The sequence below is a fragment of the Plutella xylostella genome, chromosome 19 (assembly GCF_932276165.1).
Source record: "Plutella xylostella chromosome 19, ilPluXylo3.1, whole genome shotgun sequence".
Taxonomy (NCBI): Eukaryota; Metazoa; Arthropoda; class Insecta; order Lepidoptera; family Plutellidae; genus Plutella; species Plutella xylostella.
The window spans coordinates 7,014,658-7,031,927 of record NC_063999.1 but is presented as its reverse complement, the minus strand read 5'-3'; the positions used below and the strand labels follow the sequence as shown (position 1 = coordinate 7,031,927).

Below are 17,270 nucleotides of genomic sequence, written 5' to 3'. Positions count from 1 at the left end.
CAAAAGCTGTAGAGTGCTTCGAAAACACTTCAACTTCTTAAAGCCCTTTATGTGAGTTAAGAACTCTTGTCAAATTCGTTAAAAATGTATATAGCCATAATACTGACTGAAATCAACCAGCGTTTATTGCTGCGCTTACCAAAATTGCTACCTGAAGGTGCTAATTTTAATTATTCAAACAATACGATTCAAGTTTATGAAAATACAAAATACTGATCTGAACTACTTGTACTGCATATTAAATATTGTAAGGATAAGTAGAACTGTCAGGCATTCAAAATCTATCACAAATAAATATTTAGAAGATATTAATATTTGATTCGAACATCCCTAACATTTCCGGCCTCTCTACTCGACCCTACAAAATAATCTGTGTTAAGTTTACGAGTTCCAGTATTCTGTGGCACCACCCACGACTCTTTCATTGCCCCTCAAAGCAGTATGGTTACTCACAACGGCCTTTCACTGGCTGAATGGAGAAAGTAATAGGCCCCTTCGCTGTGATCATTTTTTTCTCCAGTATGAAAAACGAACGATGTAGGTTTGTGATTTTTAGGTCGGCTGCCAGTATCCAGTTGCAGGGTCGCTTAGAATTTTCCCCGTATTATTTGTCAGCCCAAGGCATTACAAGCGGATGAAATGTGCCTAACACTTTATCCGGCTGTAATGCCCTCTGGGCTTGGGCGTTTTCGTTAATGCCTCTAAACAATAATAGGCTTGGTGACTATGAGTTTGTGTTGTAAATGTTATGTTTTTCTATAATTGGAAGCTCAGTGTGGCTTCTATTATGATCTTTTCTTATTTCTTAATGCATTGTCTATTGTAAAAGCTAATAAACACTCACGTATCGTGGCGTATGGTTGTTGGGCGGCACAGTTAGCGGTGCAGAGCCATGGCGCGGGCGCGCGCGGCCACCGGCGCGGCACGGGGTCTACCGCTTCTGCAACGGCATACGTACACAACTTACTTATACTGTTCTTACTTGTACTTATAGTGCTCAGGTACAAAGTTATAGGTTATACAAGGTGTCGCAAAAAGGGTTGTACCGGCGCGGCACGGGGTCTACCGCTTCTTCAATGGCAATACACGCAACTTATTTTAGTACTTAGGTACAAAGTTATAGGTTATACAGGGTGTTACAAAAGGGTTGTAGACTAAAGTTATTCAGAATGACCACCAGAGTAACCGCCTTCCGGCTTACTACTCGTATACTCTTTTTGCAACAACCGGTATTGGTCGTAAGAGTGCATCCTCCCCGAGTGACGTATCAAGTGTACTTTATACATGTCGGGCGCACCCTGAACCAGTCAGCAACTGTCGCTATTGTGCTTTGCTAATCTGCGACAGTATACATCCACTCTAGTATTTATCACCGACACACTACAAAACTTTACGAAGGTAAAAATGCCTTTTGAGAACATGGCTTTTAAATGCGGGGAAATTGTCACGTCTTTCCAACTTCGTCACAATTTGTCTATCAATCCGCCATAGCACGTGAAAATGTGACTGACAGACAGTGGAAGCCACTTTTGCAATTTGCTGTAAATTAGCAAGGAGTAAGGATGGAGGTAGCGGCGGCGGTGGCGGCGGGGGCGGAAGTGGGGGCGCTGCGGCGGGTCACGTCATTTCCGGTTCCGCCTTGTGTTGGTGGCACAGCCCGCACAGCACACAAACAACCGATATTGCCGGAAAACGCTTTTAGTGGATCGCCGTGTGTGTTCGATTTTTGAATTCGTGCATTCGGTTCTTGGTGGATCTTTTTAAATTATTAGGTTATGATGATTCATCAGCAGTAGCAGTTCGATACGTTTATAATTTCAACGGTTAAAAGGATTCGGTTCGCCCACACAATAATAACGGCTTCGCTTCCTAATATAAATCATTGTGTCCAACAAGTATATCGGCTTCAATAAATACTCATAACAGGGGCAACTTCTCTCTAGGTACTCATACCTAATTCTAACCATAATCAGAAAACAAACACCACAGTAAGTTGACACGAATCATTTTTAAATATTTACTGACAGTTAAATCTAAAGCCAGTATAAATCCGTGCAGCTTTTCACACAGATTAGTGAACATGAGATCCGCAGATGCGACTGGAGGATTATCGCGAGCGCCACCGCTGGCAACTGCGGGCGTTTCACCACCCACCAGAAAGAAGGGTAAAAATTTTACGCTTCTGTGTCAACCTGATAAACTTTCTGTTATGGAATAGTATGTCCATAGTGTTATTATTAATGTCTACTATGAGACAAATCAGTCCCATTTAGTTGGTATGGCTTGCAGGACTTTATATTTTCATAGAAAATTGTATTCAATGTACCATGTATTAACGGATTATAGTATAAGATATTATAACAGAATAGCATCCATTATATTAAATCGTTATACTGAATTCGGGTTTCGAGAAAAAATACATATTCTCGTATGTAGTTTAGGACGTAACATTTTCCTAAGCATAGGTGGTGTCGCCACCTATCTTTTAATATATTTACTTTCATAATTTTCGCAAGGTTTCGATCCTAAAATCCTTTTCCCTATTTCCGCTTATGTCGTGCACCGCAACGCTACGTGTGGCAACACTGTCTGCGCCACCCACAGACAATCAGTTCCGAAAACGAATTCATGGCCGCCGTCGCGCTAAGTTATTCGCGATTGAACTTATTTTCAAAATAGACGATTGGCTAGTTGCTAAAGTCTTCCGCTTCTTCTTTATTCGTGGTGAACCGCTAACCGAAGAATATCAGTGTGTGTGTTGAGTGCTGCAGTGCTTTGGATTGCTCTGATCTCTGATCGATCGAGCACGTGGCGCCAGGCGAGGGTCTGGAAGCCGGCCGCCTTTTCCTGGTCTCCTGAACTGCCTCCAGCGACCAGGTAGGTGCACGACACTTCATCAACCCTTTCCCTCGGTGAGACACCTTGCTGTAGTTTCTTTTATTTTTTTTTCTATCGAAGGGACTCCGGCTTAGCGGCGTTACCATGTGGTCCTTCGACCCGCGATTACTATTTCCCCGCCCCTATTAGGTCACCTATTAGGAGAAAACCGCCCTTTTTAGCTTATTTCAAAGCCAAAAAGTGAACTTAAGCTAGTGCGCACGCGGCGCACTGCTTAGGTTATTTACCTAACCGCTTTTTATCGACATACATTGTACGCTTTCCAAAAACGTAATAATCATATAATCATCTCGCTTCAAATACACATAAAGTATTATCCCGCTATTAGTAGTTAGGGCTACTGTACTTAAATAGGTCACGCATTTTTACGCTTGCTGCAATAGTAGGCATAAGAAGGTAGACTCACATTCACTCGCCGCCGCGCCGGCGCGGCGCCATATTCAATCGCGTTATCAAGTTATCATTCCAATTGTACACCCACATTCCTGTGATTGTTTAATTTGTTTGTTTCATTTTATTTTCCGACTTCACGATGTCGAAAGCATCAAAACCGCATAATGAAAAAGATTCGGTGCAACATAATTATGAACTCGCGACACTGCAAGCAAAACGTAATGCTTTGTTCGAGTGTTTACAATACGCGTTTGATTTATCTACCGAAATAAATAAAGGGAACGAGGAGAGAGAAGCTTTTCTCGATGCGAGTATTAATGTAGATACAATTCGTTCAGATTTCCAAAAAGTGTTAGATCAGTACAACAGCTGTTTAATGTCCAATGACCCTACTGCCAAGCCAGATTATAAATCGCTAGTTTCTTTCGAACAGCTGTATTGTCGCGTAAAACGCTTGGTTGCGTCATGTACCGTAGTCACGAAAACTTCCCAAAATAATGATTGTTTTCCACAAAAAAGTAAAATTAATTTACCGCCTATCGAGTTGATGAGCTTTAATGGTGACATTCGCCAATGGCCACTATTTTATGCCAATTTTAAATCTACTATTCACGACAATAAGTCCCTCTCAGATCATGAGAAACTTCATTATTTGCTAGGTAAATTAACAGGCAAGGCCCAGGCCGCTTGTGCGGGCATTACGCCCTCCGCTGAAAATTATAAAACGTTATTTGATACCCTAGTAAATAGGTATGAAGATAAGCGCACGCTAGCAGCTACCTATTTACAACAGTTAATGGAATTCAAACCGCTGTCGTCGATTTCTGCGAGTAATTTGGATTTCTTTAATGACCGATTTGTTAACGCAGTACGCGCCCTAAAGAATCTAAAGTTAACAGACTTACAAGACTTCATATTTTTGCAAACTGCCTTAACTAAATTAGATCCTGATACCGTGCGTACTTTTGAGAATAGTAATAATAATCAGTCTGAAATTCCAACCTTTGATAAGCTCGTTGAGTTCTTGGATAATCAAACTAAAATATTACAGCGCGCACCGACCACTGCGGCCGCCGGTGGTGGCGCTGCATCAGCATCACGATCGGCTGTTCGCCCTAGATCTAATAACAAAAACCCGCCGCCTCACTACAATGCGTACGTTAGTACCGTCGACTCTAATTCCGCTCACAAGTGCTTATGTACAAACATTGTACATCATCATTTGTTCAAATGTCCCGAATTCCATAAAATGTCTCCTCACGAGCGTTTTCAAGCCGCGAAGAATTTAAATGGCTGTATAAATTGCCTAAGTACGAAGCATAAGATTGCTTCCTGTCAGTCCGCTTCGGGATGCCGAGTGTGTAAACAAAAACACCACTCGCTATTACATTTTAATCGAGAGTCGAATCCGTCACCCGCTTTACAGAACTTAACCACTGTGCCACCGCGCGCCGCGGTCATTGACTCGGTTGGTGGCGGCGGCGGCGGCGGTGCATCGCTTACGTCACAGCCAGCTGATGCGAAATCATCCGTTCCCGCGCAAGCGGACGTCGCGTTGTGTTCGACGTTCATTGCTGCTCCGCGTCCTTGCGTGCTTAATGCCGCTGCCGCTCAAAGTAGTACGCCGCAATGTAATACGCCTACTACTGTTTTGCTCGCTACCGCTATGGTAGCTACGTACGATAGTAAGGGTAATAAACAATTTGTAAGGGTTTTGCTGGATTCTGCATCGCAAAGTCACTTCATTACCAGCGAATGTTGTGATCGTTTGGGGTTACGGCAGAATACCATTCAACGTACTACTGTGAGGGGCTTCGGGGGAACGGAGAGGGCATCCCACGGGACAGTAGACTTACAGTTTTTCTCGCGCTTTAATAATAACATAAAATACAAAATCAATTCTTTAGTTGTTGATAAGATTACTGACAACTTACCTACCGCTTATGTCGACTCCACCGCCCTGCCATATCTTAATAAAATAGCATTGGCAGACGACCATTTCGCTACGCCCAACAAAATCGATGTGGGGTTTGGAACGCAAGAGGAAGTAAGAGTGTCTATGGTGAGGAATGACAGAGGGTGAGAAAAAGGAAGAAGAGTGAAAGACGAAAGACGTGTATAATTTGGATTAATTTTAATAAAAAACTGAATAAAAGCCGATTAAATCTAAAAGCCAGTATTTTCAATACCACAATTGGGGGCTCGGCCGCGATTTAAACCTAAAAATATCAGATTGGAAAGATTTATTTGGCGAAATTCAAAATTCTAAATACGGTGTATCGGCCATTTTTGGAGATTGGCCGTGGAAAAGACGGGAAGACGACGGGGGCAATTTTTTTAAAGACGATTAAAAATTGCACCACTACGACGACGACGACGACGCCACGACGGTGAAAATCAAAAAAAAAAAAAAAAAACTCCTCATGTACGACGACGGAGAACGTGGGGACTCAAGGAAAACGACGACGAGGACGACGAGGACGGGGGCGGCAGCAGCGGCAACGGCGGGGTGTTCAGCAAACATGATGAACTACGCGGAGGAGCTGGTGCCGAAATTCAGTGGGCAGGACAGAATGTACGTGGCCTCGCGATGGGTGGAAGACGTAGAAGATAACGCTGAGATCTTCGGATGGTCTGCGTTACAACAGCTGGTGGTGGCCCGTAGATCACTGACGGGGACGGCGGCGCTATGGCTTCGGGCTGAAAAGCCATTCAAAACATGGGACGCGCTGAAGTCGGCGATACTAAAGGAGTTCCCGGGTACGGTGGATGGGAAGGCCATTCATGAAATCATGAGTGCTAGAAAGAAGCAGCAAGGTGAGAGCTGTATAGACTACCTCCTAGTGATGAAGGAGCTAGCAAAAAGAGGAGAATTAGTTGACAGTGTGGCTATACAATACATTATCGACGGGATAGTAGACGTCGAAACGAATAAAATTATGTTGTACGGCGCTACAACCTACAGTGACCTAAAAGAGAAGTTGAGAATCTATGAAACTGTGAAAACGAAGATGAAGACGCAGGAAGTGCAGCACAGAAGATGGCAACCTAGAGATGAAGCTGAAAAGAGTGACAGGAGAAAGTGCTACAGTTGTGGAGGAAGCAGTCATATTTCCCCTGAGTGTCCACATAAAAATAGAGGGATGAAGTGTTTTAAATGCAACTCATTTGGTCATATTTCATCAGAATGTCGACAACAACCAAAACACGATGAAGTTTGCAACGGTAGTGGGGTTCGCAAATCAACAACAATGGAGGTGGGTGCAACCAACGATGCAAATTTTCGTCCAACGATGCGTTCGGAAAGAAGTTTCCAACAACAGCCGACAACATCACGTCAAACGTTGTGCATAGTTGACTCACTCAATGAAGGTGTGAACGAAAAAGGTGAAAGATGTCAATGTCAAAAACAAAAACAACAAACAATCATGTCAATGAAGAGTGCCGAAATTATGGAAAATAAGACGATTAAAGACGAAAAGAAGGATAATGAGGATATTAAAAGGCACATGACAATGGTGGAAATACGCGGAAAAGAAGTGAATGATCTGATTGATTCTGGAAGCGATGCCAACGTGATTTCTATGGACTTGTACCAGCAGATCGGTTCGCCGGAGTGTTTCGACGACAACAAGATATACACAGGACTTGGTTCGCAAGTGAAATCAGTCGGAGAGTGCTTATTAAATGGGATGGTGAATCGACAAGAATATAAGGACATCAATTTTGTAATTATGGACACTAAAGACGTACCACACTCGATGATTTTAGGCAATCCTTTTCTAAAAAATGTAACATGTCTTTTAAATGACGGTAAGGTGATGTTGTTGCCAACAGACGAAGAGTTAATACCTACCAATATAGGTTATCAGGTGGACAAAGAAGTTAAACAAAAGGTGAAGAGCATGGTACAATCCTATGAACCAAAGACTGAGAAGGATGTGAACAGAGAAATACATCAAATTTTGAAAGATGAGATACCAGTAATTCAGCCACCGATACGGTTAGCTTTGAAGGAGCAGCAAGGAGTAGAAAAGCAAGCAGTGAATCAGTTCCCAGTGCCAAAAGTTGTACACTGCAGTGGCAGCAGAATGCAGCTTACAGGTGAACTAAGATGTAACCCAACTAATTGCATAATTTCAGAATGTCAAAGAAGAATAAGGAGAATGCAAGCAGAATATGAGAGTCTCAAGGTGATTATGGAGATGTTAAAAGAAAAAAGATATCAAGATTACTGTATGAGCAATGGACTGTTACACAAGGGCATGCGTATGCAACTGATCACACCAAGAGGTCTGAAAGGAGTAGAAATGAGAATAATTAAGAGACTTCAGAATATTGCCCACAGAAAGAGCAGAAAACTAATAAAAAAGATGAAAAGAAAGGAGGAAAAGAAGATAAAACGAAAGAAGACAAGAAAGAAGAAAAGAAAGGAAGTTATATTGGGGGAAAGAAAGATAAAAGTGATGATGAACGAATGATGATGAATGTGTGTGTTTTAAGGTGTAATGTCGTATTTGTTAGTTTAGGTGTTAATATTGTATCATTTATATTGTTTTTAAAATGCACATGCTGAGGGCAGCATGACTGCAGGATGGCCGAGTGTGGGGTTTGGAACGCAAGAGGAAGTAAGAGTGTCTATGGTGAGGAATGACAGAGGGTGAGAAAAAGGAAGAAGAGTGAAAGACGAAAGACGTGTATAATTTGGATTAATTTTAATAAAAAACTGAATAAAAGCCGATTAAATCTAAAAGCCAGTATTTTCAATACCACATCGATGTTTTGATTGGTGCTTCGCTGTTTCCGCATTTGATTCTTCCCGACGACGTGGTCTCCAGTGGACCATCGGGGCCGCCCGCTATTCATACAGTGCTAGGCTACGTACTCATGGGAGTCGTGCCTGCGCTCGCCGCCCGCCCAGCACGCGTGACGTCATGCTGCGCCATAGTGCCACAGCAGCCTATGGATCATTTAATTACCCGCTTCTGGGAACTGGAAGAAGTCCCCGGCTCGCCCGTTCAGCACCCCACGGATGTTGAACGTGAACATTTTTACCGCTCGACTACGGAACGTGACCCCGTGACCGGCCGTTACACTGTAGCTCTCCCGTTTGATAAAGACGTGTTTTTACTTGGGGACTCCTATAACATTGCTCGCAAACGTTTTTTGTGTTTGGAGAAGAAGCTCGAGGCTTCTCCCGAGCTTCGTGCCGCTTACGATGACGTCATTAAGGACTATATTTCCAAAGGTTATGTGGAGCCACTGACCGTTCCCCCGCAGGCGTCATCGGACGATTTGTCCCCGAGCTATATAATCCCGCACCATGGTGTCCTCCGCGAGGACAAGTCCACCACGAAGCTGCGCCCCGTGTTAGATGCAAGTTGCAAGACTTCATCCGGTGTCTCGCTAAACGAGGTCACAGTGGGCCAAATTTACAAGGGGACTTGTTTAAAATTATTTTAAATTTTCGCTTACACGCTGTAGCGATGACCGCTGATTGCAAACAGATGTTTCTGCAGATTATGCTTCGCGAATCTGATAGACGCTATCAGAGAATTTTATATCGTTTTAATCCAAACGATCCTCTGGTTCTATATCAATTTAATAGAGTATGTTTCGGTTTAAAGTCAAGTCCCTTCCACGCGCTCCGCACTGTGCAGCAGCTCGTCGACGATGACGGCGCCGAGTATCCCCGCGCGGCGGAGATCGTCCCGTCCTGCCTGTATATGGACGATATCGCCTTTTCTGTTGATACAGAACAGGAGGCGGTGGACGCAGCAAAACAGCTGATTCAAATGTTCAAGGGTGCCCAGTGGGATCTTGTTAAATGGAACAGTAATTCACAATACGCACTCAATGAGTTGCCCGCTTCGCACAAGATACCTACTGAGGTTGAATTCGACAAGGCTACAGAGCATAAAATATTAGGACTCGGTTGGTCTACTGATAATGACGACTTTTATTTTAAAATCGACCCTCCTGATTTGGACTCAGTGTGTACCAAACGCACCATAATGTCAACGATCGCCCGACTTTGGGACAGAATGGGTTTCGTCGCGCCAACTGTATTGGTAGCTAAGTTATTAATTAAGAAACTATGGCAGCTGAAGGTGGATTGGGACGAAGTCCCGCCCGACCAGGTAGTAAGGCTTTGGCGACAATTTTGTCGCGAACTGCCGGCGCTTAATGAGATAAAAATCCCTCGTTGTCTCAGCGTCGCGACTGGTTGCGAGGTGACCTTGGTAGGGTTCGCAGATGCTAGTGAGCAGGCGCAAGGCGGCGTTGTGTACGTGCACGTCGCTTCTCCGTCGGGTAATGTGGTCCGCCTTCTCTGCGCGAAGTCCAAGATAGCACCCACCCCGCCCCATACGATTGCTCGTATGGAGCTTTGCGCAGTTCTTTTACTGTCGAAATTATTACGCTCAGTACTTGAAACGTATAATTCCCGCATTCCAATTAGGGTCCGCGCCTACACAGATTCCAAGGTTGCGCTTTATTGGATAAAAAATTCGCCTCACCGTTGGCAAACATTTGTTGCCAACCGCGTTATTAAAATAAATGAAAATGTATCCGCTGAAAACTTTCATCACGTCGCGGGGACAGACAACCCGGCCGACTGCCTGTCACGCGGCGTCGACCCCTCTAAACTGAAAGCCCATCCGCTGTGGTTTAACGGGCCGTCCTGGCTAGCATCGAATGCTTCACAGTGGCCTTCCTTTGATGAAGTTAACGATTCCACTTTAGACGTCGTTCCCGAGCAAAGGAACCTAGTTCACGCTGTTTTGACACCTGCTGACGAGTGTAGTATTTACCCCGCTGCTTCTCGTTCCTCGTCATGGACCAAACTCCTGCGAATAATCGTTTATATATGTAGGGTTTTAAAACTATTACCACGCCGCGAACCTACGTGTATTACCGCTACTGACTTGGAGTACGCAGAAACAAAATTGCTGCAAATACTCCAAAACAAACATTTAAAGATGAGTTATTAAATATTAAAAATGACTTGCCTGTTTCCCCGGTGCTTAATAAATTAAGACCGTTTTTACACAACGACCTAATCCGAGTTGGCGGCCGACTCTCCAATTCCGATTTAGATTTCGATAATCAACACCCGATACTTCTGCCTCGTGATGATCACGCGGTTAACCTGATAATACAATATTATCACAAAAAATATTTGCACGCAGGGCCAGAGTTGCTCCTGTCATTACTTCGCCAGAAGTACTGGATTCTATCTGCTCGGCGCGTAGTGCGGAGGATAGTGCACCAATGCAATGTTTGCTTTCGCGCGCGCCCGCGTCCGACTTATCCGCTGATGGCTGACTTGCCCGACTGTCGCACGAAGCAAGTTACGAAGCCATTCACCCACACAGGTTGTGACTACGCAGGGCCTATCGCTTACACTCCTGTTCGTCGCCGTGGAGCTAAGGCTATGAAGGCCTATATTTGCGTCTTCACATGTCTTACCACTCGCGCACTACATATTGAGGTAGCGACTGACCTGAGCACCGCCAGTTTTTTGGCCGCTTTAAAGCGTTTCTTGTCCCGCCGAGGCCCGGTAAAGGTCATGCATTCTGATAGGGGAACTAATTTTGTCGGCGCTAATTCTTACTTACGCGACCTTTACAAATTTCTAAACAGCGACGAATTCAGTTGCAGTCTCAAGCAGGAGCTCACAGAAAACCGAATTGAATGGAAATTTAACTGCCCAGCCAGTCCACATTTCGGGGGGTGCTGGGAGAGCATGGTGAAGGTGGTAAAGAATCACCTATTTAAAGTGATTGGTCAACAGCTGCTTTCATATGAAGAGCTGGTTACTGTACTCGCTCAAATCGAGAGTGTACTCAATTCGCGGCCTCTTACTGTGCTCAGTGCGGACCCCGCTGAACCCGCCGCGCTGACGCCCAGCCATTTTCTTCACACCGCGCCTTTACTTTCGTTGCCCGCGGCTGAAGTGCATGACGACAACCTTAGCCTACTTCATAGGCACTCGTTGCTCGATAAACTCGTACAATCCTTTTGGAGGAGATGGAGAGTGGAATACTTACATGGCTTGCAGACTCGACAGAAATGGAATGTTCCATCCTCTGCTATTATACCTGGAACAGTTGTAGTTATCATAGATGATAACGCGCCTCCGCTTTCGTGGCCATTGGCGATTGTCGACAAAGTTCATCCTTCAAGGGATGGAGTAACGCGGGTAGTTACTGTAAGGACTGCTAGGGGCACATACGCTCGCCCGGTTGTACGTTTATGTCCGCTCCCGTCGCAATAAACAATACATTAGTATCTACCGCTGTAGTTTATAATTAGTTTTAGTTACCGCATTAGCTAGGCTATAATTTTGTCTCGTTTCACTTATGTATTTTTTTAAAGGTGACCTTTTAAGGGGGGAGGAAATGGTGTCGCCACCTATCTTTTAATATATTTACTTTCATAATTTTCGCAAGGTTTCGATCCTAAAATCCTTTTCCCTATTTCCGCTTATGTCGTGCACCGCAACGCTACGTGTGGCAACACTGTCTGCGCCACCCACAGACAATCAGTTCCGAAAACGAATTCATGGCCGCCGTCGCGCTAAGTTATTCGCGATTGAACTTATTTTCAAAATAGACGATTGGCTAGTTGCTAAAGTCTTCCGCTTCTTCTTTATTCGTGGTGAACCGCTAACCGAAGAATATCAGTGTGTGTGTTGAGTGCTGCAGTGCTTTGGATTGCTCTGATCTCTGATCGATCGAGCACGTGGCGCCAGGCGAGGGTCTGGAAGCCGGCCGCCTTTTCCTGGTCTCCTGAACTGCCTCCAGCGACCAGGTAGGTGCACGACACTTCATCAACCCTTTCCCTCGGTGAGACACCTTGCTGTAGTTTCTTTTATTTTTTTTTCTATCGAAGGGACTCCGGCTTAGCGGCGTTACCAATAGGCTAATCGCTACGAACGTCTACAGAGTGCTACGTCGAGTCGCTACGAACGTCAAAGGAGTGCTACGAGACGCTACGAAATGCTACGAAAATTAGGCGTGAGTGTTTATAAATAGAGGCTTTGGTCTGCATGTGTAATATTATAATGAGTTAATAATATTGAATTTAACAATCGCAATATATTTTTTTCCTAACTCGACCTTTTCGTTCGATCAACTATTTTGTTCGTATAAATAATATCACAGCATATTTAATTATTATATTATTTTATATACGCATTAATTAATACAGCTTAAAAACCCCTTCCAACCATAAATAAATCTAGAACTATGTACACAAACATTTCATCATCCACCACAACAAGTTCATACGAGATATTCTAAATTCTAGCCACTTTACTATAATAAAACGGCCCAGTCATATAGCTTCCTTTTATAGCTGCGCGTATTAAAACAAAGCCGTATATCATAGAGCAGAGAGTGGCTAGATGCGACCAGGGGGCAGATAGGGCACGTCTTTGACAAGGGTAAACATGGTAAACAGAATCACCAAATTAACAAGTTTAGCTTACGGCCGACCAGCCGCCGCCGCCGCCGCCGCCACACAGGGCCGTAGGCTTGAATTAACAACAGGATAGACAGTGTTGTTTTGCTTATTACTTGAATACGGTCACGGGCAGGTATAATGGATAGTTATTTTTGTAAATTAATTTTTGTAAAGCATTTGTATAAAGAAAGGAAGAAAATCTTGATTGATTTTACAGCCGTATAAAACGAAAAGCACCAAGTAAGAATCGCAAGTCATACAAAAAGATGACGGGATGACCCGAACAATGATGGAAGACCCAGATCATCATTGGGACATTTCCCGGTAGTGGGTCAGTAGTCACAATAACTTTTGACGAGATTTGTACTACAAGGTGGCGAATCACCCGCACAATGAACCTTGTTTAGTTTAACTGATAGAAGAGCAAGAAAAACTCACACTAGGCCCTCAGCAAACGCGAAAAGGGGGGGAAAGACTTGCAAAAGCAACGTTAATTAATGATTTTAAAGAAATAATTACTCTATAAACTCTGAGCAAGTCAATTAGTACTTACAACGATCGAAATATAATATTACAACTTTTAAACGAGCTTCGATTGAAAGTTTTATGCAGTTTTAAACTACTGTAAAGAAATCTACAAGAGTTAAACTACCATAGCCAACTATTTGAAAGCTGAGATATTTTTTCAATTAAATGTAATAATTGTTCAAAATAATTGGTGTAGATACTATTGACATATAAGTACTTCGGTTACACACTAAGACACTACGATCAAAAATCCTCGGATCTCCGGGGTCCCTCCGGGAAGTCATGAGCAACCTAGGTCGTCTACTGGCTTTCTGGCGTGAGCTTGGGTGGCTTAATAGCTAGTCACCCCATAGGTATTTCACGCATAATGGCCCACCTTGGAGGCTAAATGCGGAAAATCAGCTCGCCAAGTACTTCGGTTTACCCCAGTAATCCCATAAGAAACTAATTTAAAGTGTTACCTGTGCAGTTACGCCAAGTTTTTTTTATAAACTATGTGAATACATCAGGCGGGACTCGTCTTCCCAACCCCGAATAGATTTGGGTTCTAACTCGTCTATTCCGAGACTGCGCCGAACCTCCTTGGGGGTCTAATTACGTTGGGACCGGAGCCCCCGTCCCCGGCCGTGCCCTGACACGGGACTGACAAGTTAATTCTCTAAAAATTACCGTAGCATTCCTCGTTCTCGCCATAAAGACAGAAAAGCGATTAAAGAAAACAATTATAAGTAAGGTTTTAAGAAAAAATATGTATTACATTCCCTTTCGGATAGCTTGAGTGCAAGACTGCACTCCTGCAGGTTGACTGGTAGAAAATGCTCTTAGCGTTTAGGCCACCTGACTGTACATATACTTTTGTAAATTTTGCACTAGAAGTATAAATAAATAAAGACTAATGGTCACGTGGTCAGTCATTGAGCGTGCTAAAACTTATAATACAAACTAACTTTCTCAAGGAACAACTGTCAGACAGCCAACCGTAATTCAAATTTGGACCATGTTAAGTGAACATTTAAAAGTTAAATTTGTGGATTGACCCCTTGGGAGCACGTTTGGCTAAACTAAGCGGCCACTGGCCAAACTAACGGCGCATAATTTCACATTACAACTTTTATAATGGCTGTTTACTGCACCACTACCTTAAATTGTCCTAATAGCTGTGCTTTTAGCTCCATTCTTATCAAGATATCTTGGGTAATTCGCTGAAATTACCCGATAAATATGAGCACATAATATATGTGTTCATTCTTATAATTTCTTCTACGACTAGGTTCACAGCAATGGGATAAGAAGTTAGTATTTATTGCAATCAGCGTAATACTAGGTTAGTACCCATATGAGTTTTAAAATGTGTACCTTACAGGGTAAATTTATCCCGTCTACTTTCTTTATGGGGCTATAAAAATAGAAATCAATCAATATTGCTAACATAAAAACTTGGCAATATAAAAAGTTCCGAATACTCAAATGTTTACAAAAAAAACATGCGGTGACATTATAACTGAAATAAAAGTTGAGCGCAGCCGACCGCTCATCGCGTCTGCAAGATCAACAGCTCACATTTCGTAAAAAGGCGGATTTTATTACAAACAATCTAGCTTGTTTATGAAGCCGCGCCTGACCTCCGCCGGTCTCGAGGTTCATTCTTATGCCAACCGGCAAATTGAAAAGGTTAAACTTAAATGTAGCTTTTATATGAAGCCAGCCAAACTGTTTAGCTGTTTTTAAGAAAAATTGTATGTTGAACAAAAAATTTGGAGACACTGAAGCAGTAAGTTAACGTCATTATTACCTAGTATTTAATTTATAATAAATTCGCAATAATTTATAATAGGTAGTAGGTAGGTCTGTGATAAGATTATTGCAGAGATAATCTATAAGATAATCTAATACTATCAAAATAATACCTACTACAGTTTTTATGGAGTATGCGGGAATAACCTCTACATCAGATCATTTGTTAGCATGACGAGTTGATGACGCAGAAAGAACGAGCAAAACACTACGGAGCTTCGCGGCCGCTCCACCATCCCGCCTGCCCATATTTATTTAAATACTAAACGAGTGCTCTCTTTTGTTTGTTGGCAAAAAGAACTGATTGGTTTTGTTTCTTTATTTTGAATATTTTGTTCAATTCAACGTTACAAAATAGAATAAAAGAGAATTAATGTTTTATTCACGAAAACTATTAAGTCCAATGGTCTCCTGGGTCCCAAAATCCACCCCTGTGGCCACTTCACGGACCCTTTTTAACAACCACTAAAACTAGAATTACTTCACGGCTTTTCGCAATCGATAGCCCACGGCGGAAACAAATTGAGACGTAAGTCCAAGAAAAAACCTTAGATTGACTATCCAATATTAACACGATCTGACCTTTCCGGGGCCGGAGAAACGGCCCATCGGCGCATACTTGAGCAGCCGCGCGCCGCTCCCCGGACAACCTGCAGATTCCGCGGCTGAATTATTAAACAAAAAACAGACGCCCTTAACCGGCCGGATGACTTGTGTGCGCGAGATTTAATCAAAAACTCCACCCAAATGGTGCAAATTAGGGCGTTGATGGCCACCAAAGCGTTTCGCGGTGCGCGCCGGAGGTTTCCACAAAGTAAAATGTCACGTTAAATGTTTGAATCATTTCCCTCGCATGCTTTTAACCACATTCATTTCCATTTAGCGTCCGCTCGACAACACTACACGTTCCGCATTCCGGGTTTTAGAGCCCGACCAGTCGTAACCGCCTGTTATCGAAATCCTTTCGTATTTTCCTTTAATTACGCGGGCCTCACGATGCCTGCGGGCATGAATAATTAGTTATTTAATATCGTTCGTCATAAACACTTGGCGGGTAATCTGGCCCAGCTGCGGCGCGACCCGTGACCTTTGCAGCCGCCTCCGGATTGGCCAGGAGCGGCGGATCCGACACTCACGTAAATTTCACTCTTTACCAAGCTAGCGAAGTCAATTTTCCAAATGGGTAAATAGCATTATGTGCTACAAAAACATGGTTGGGTAGTAGAAAATTTGTATATTCATATGTTATATTTGTGCAATAAATAATTTAATAATATGTCCCTGTAGACTTGTCGTGCTAAGTCTACGTTTCAGATCCGATGACGCAGAGCGGCAAAGGCAAACAAACAAATAGTATTGAAATCGTAGCCATGCCATGCGACTACGTGGTATATGACAAGTAGGACAAGTGCAACGTCTGATGTGCATTGTGCAGCCCCTCAACTATTGTTCACAATCACATGGATTTATTCAATTAAAATCACAAGGATTTATTCAATTAAAACTAAGTAAGCTACAATTAATAAGTCCACCAACCCGCACTAGGCCAGCGTGGTGGACCAGGCCTTCCTTTATTGGAAGGAGACCCGTGCCCCAGCAGTGGGGACGTGATGGGTTGTGATGATGTGAAGCTTTACAAATATGACTATCCCTATTAATAGCATGTAACACGGATTTGCATCTCTATGAGATGGTGTTGTGGTGCATGGTGTGGCCCCAGAAACACGTGACGAATTCAGAGCAAATATTAATATAATACTGCCCGATTTAGATTCAAAATTGAGAATTCCTGAGACAAATGTTGCAATTTAATTATACAGACTTGTAGTTTTTTTTTTTAAACTGATCAGTATTAAATAAAAATAGCTCATGTCTTTCTCTGCACGTTCCTGAATAATAAAGTTTTTCTTTTCAATTGAATGCTCGGTACGGTTAAAGCGTGCGGCGCTCTTTTCACGTTTCATATTGATTTTATAACCAACTAAGTATAATTGTACCGAACATATTGAGCTTTCATAGCTATTATATTTTTCTACATCGAAAAGGATGGTATGGCTACCTAACATTGGCAACTCTTTACTATAAAATTTTAAAAAATATATGATATTATGTTCAGATTCTAAAGGCCTAAACTTAAAAGGGGAGCAAACGAGCAGGTTTGCTCCCCTTTTAAGTTTCCTTATTTTTAC

At 42.9% G+C, this 17,270-nt stretch overlaps 1 protein-coding gene and 1 pseudogene across 5 annotated transcripts in view; one reads left to right on the top strand and one right to left on the bottom strand.

Annotated features, from left to right (window-relative positions):
* LOC119690624 (sodium channel protein 60E-like) overlaps window positions 1-17,270 on the bottom strand; it is a 146,350-nt gene that overhangs the window by 128,311 nt on the left and 769 nt on the right. For all 5 annotated transcript variants that reach the window (XM_048627963.1, XM_048627964.1, XM_048627965.1 and 2 more), the window contains exon 2: window positions 845-940. The gene's annotated coding sequence lies outside the window, so the exon portion shown is untranslated. The remainder of the gene's footprint in view (window positions 1-844; window positions 941-17,270) is intronic.
* On the top strand, window positions 3,118-10,283 carry LOC125490004 (annotated as a pseudogene).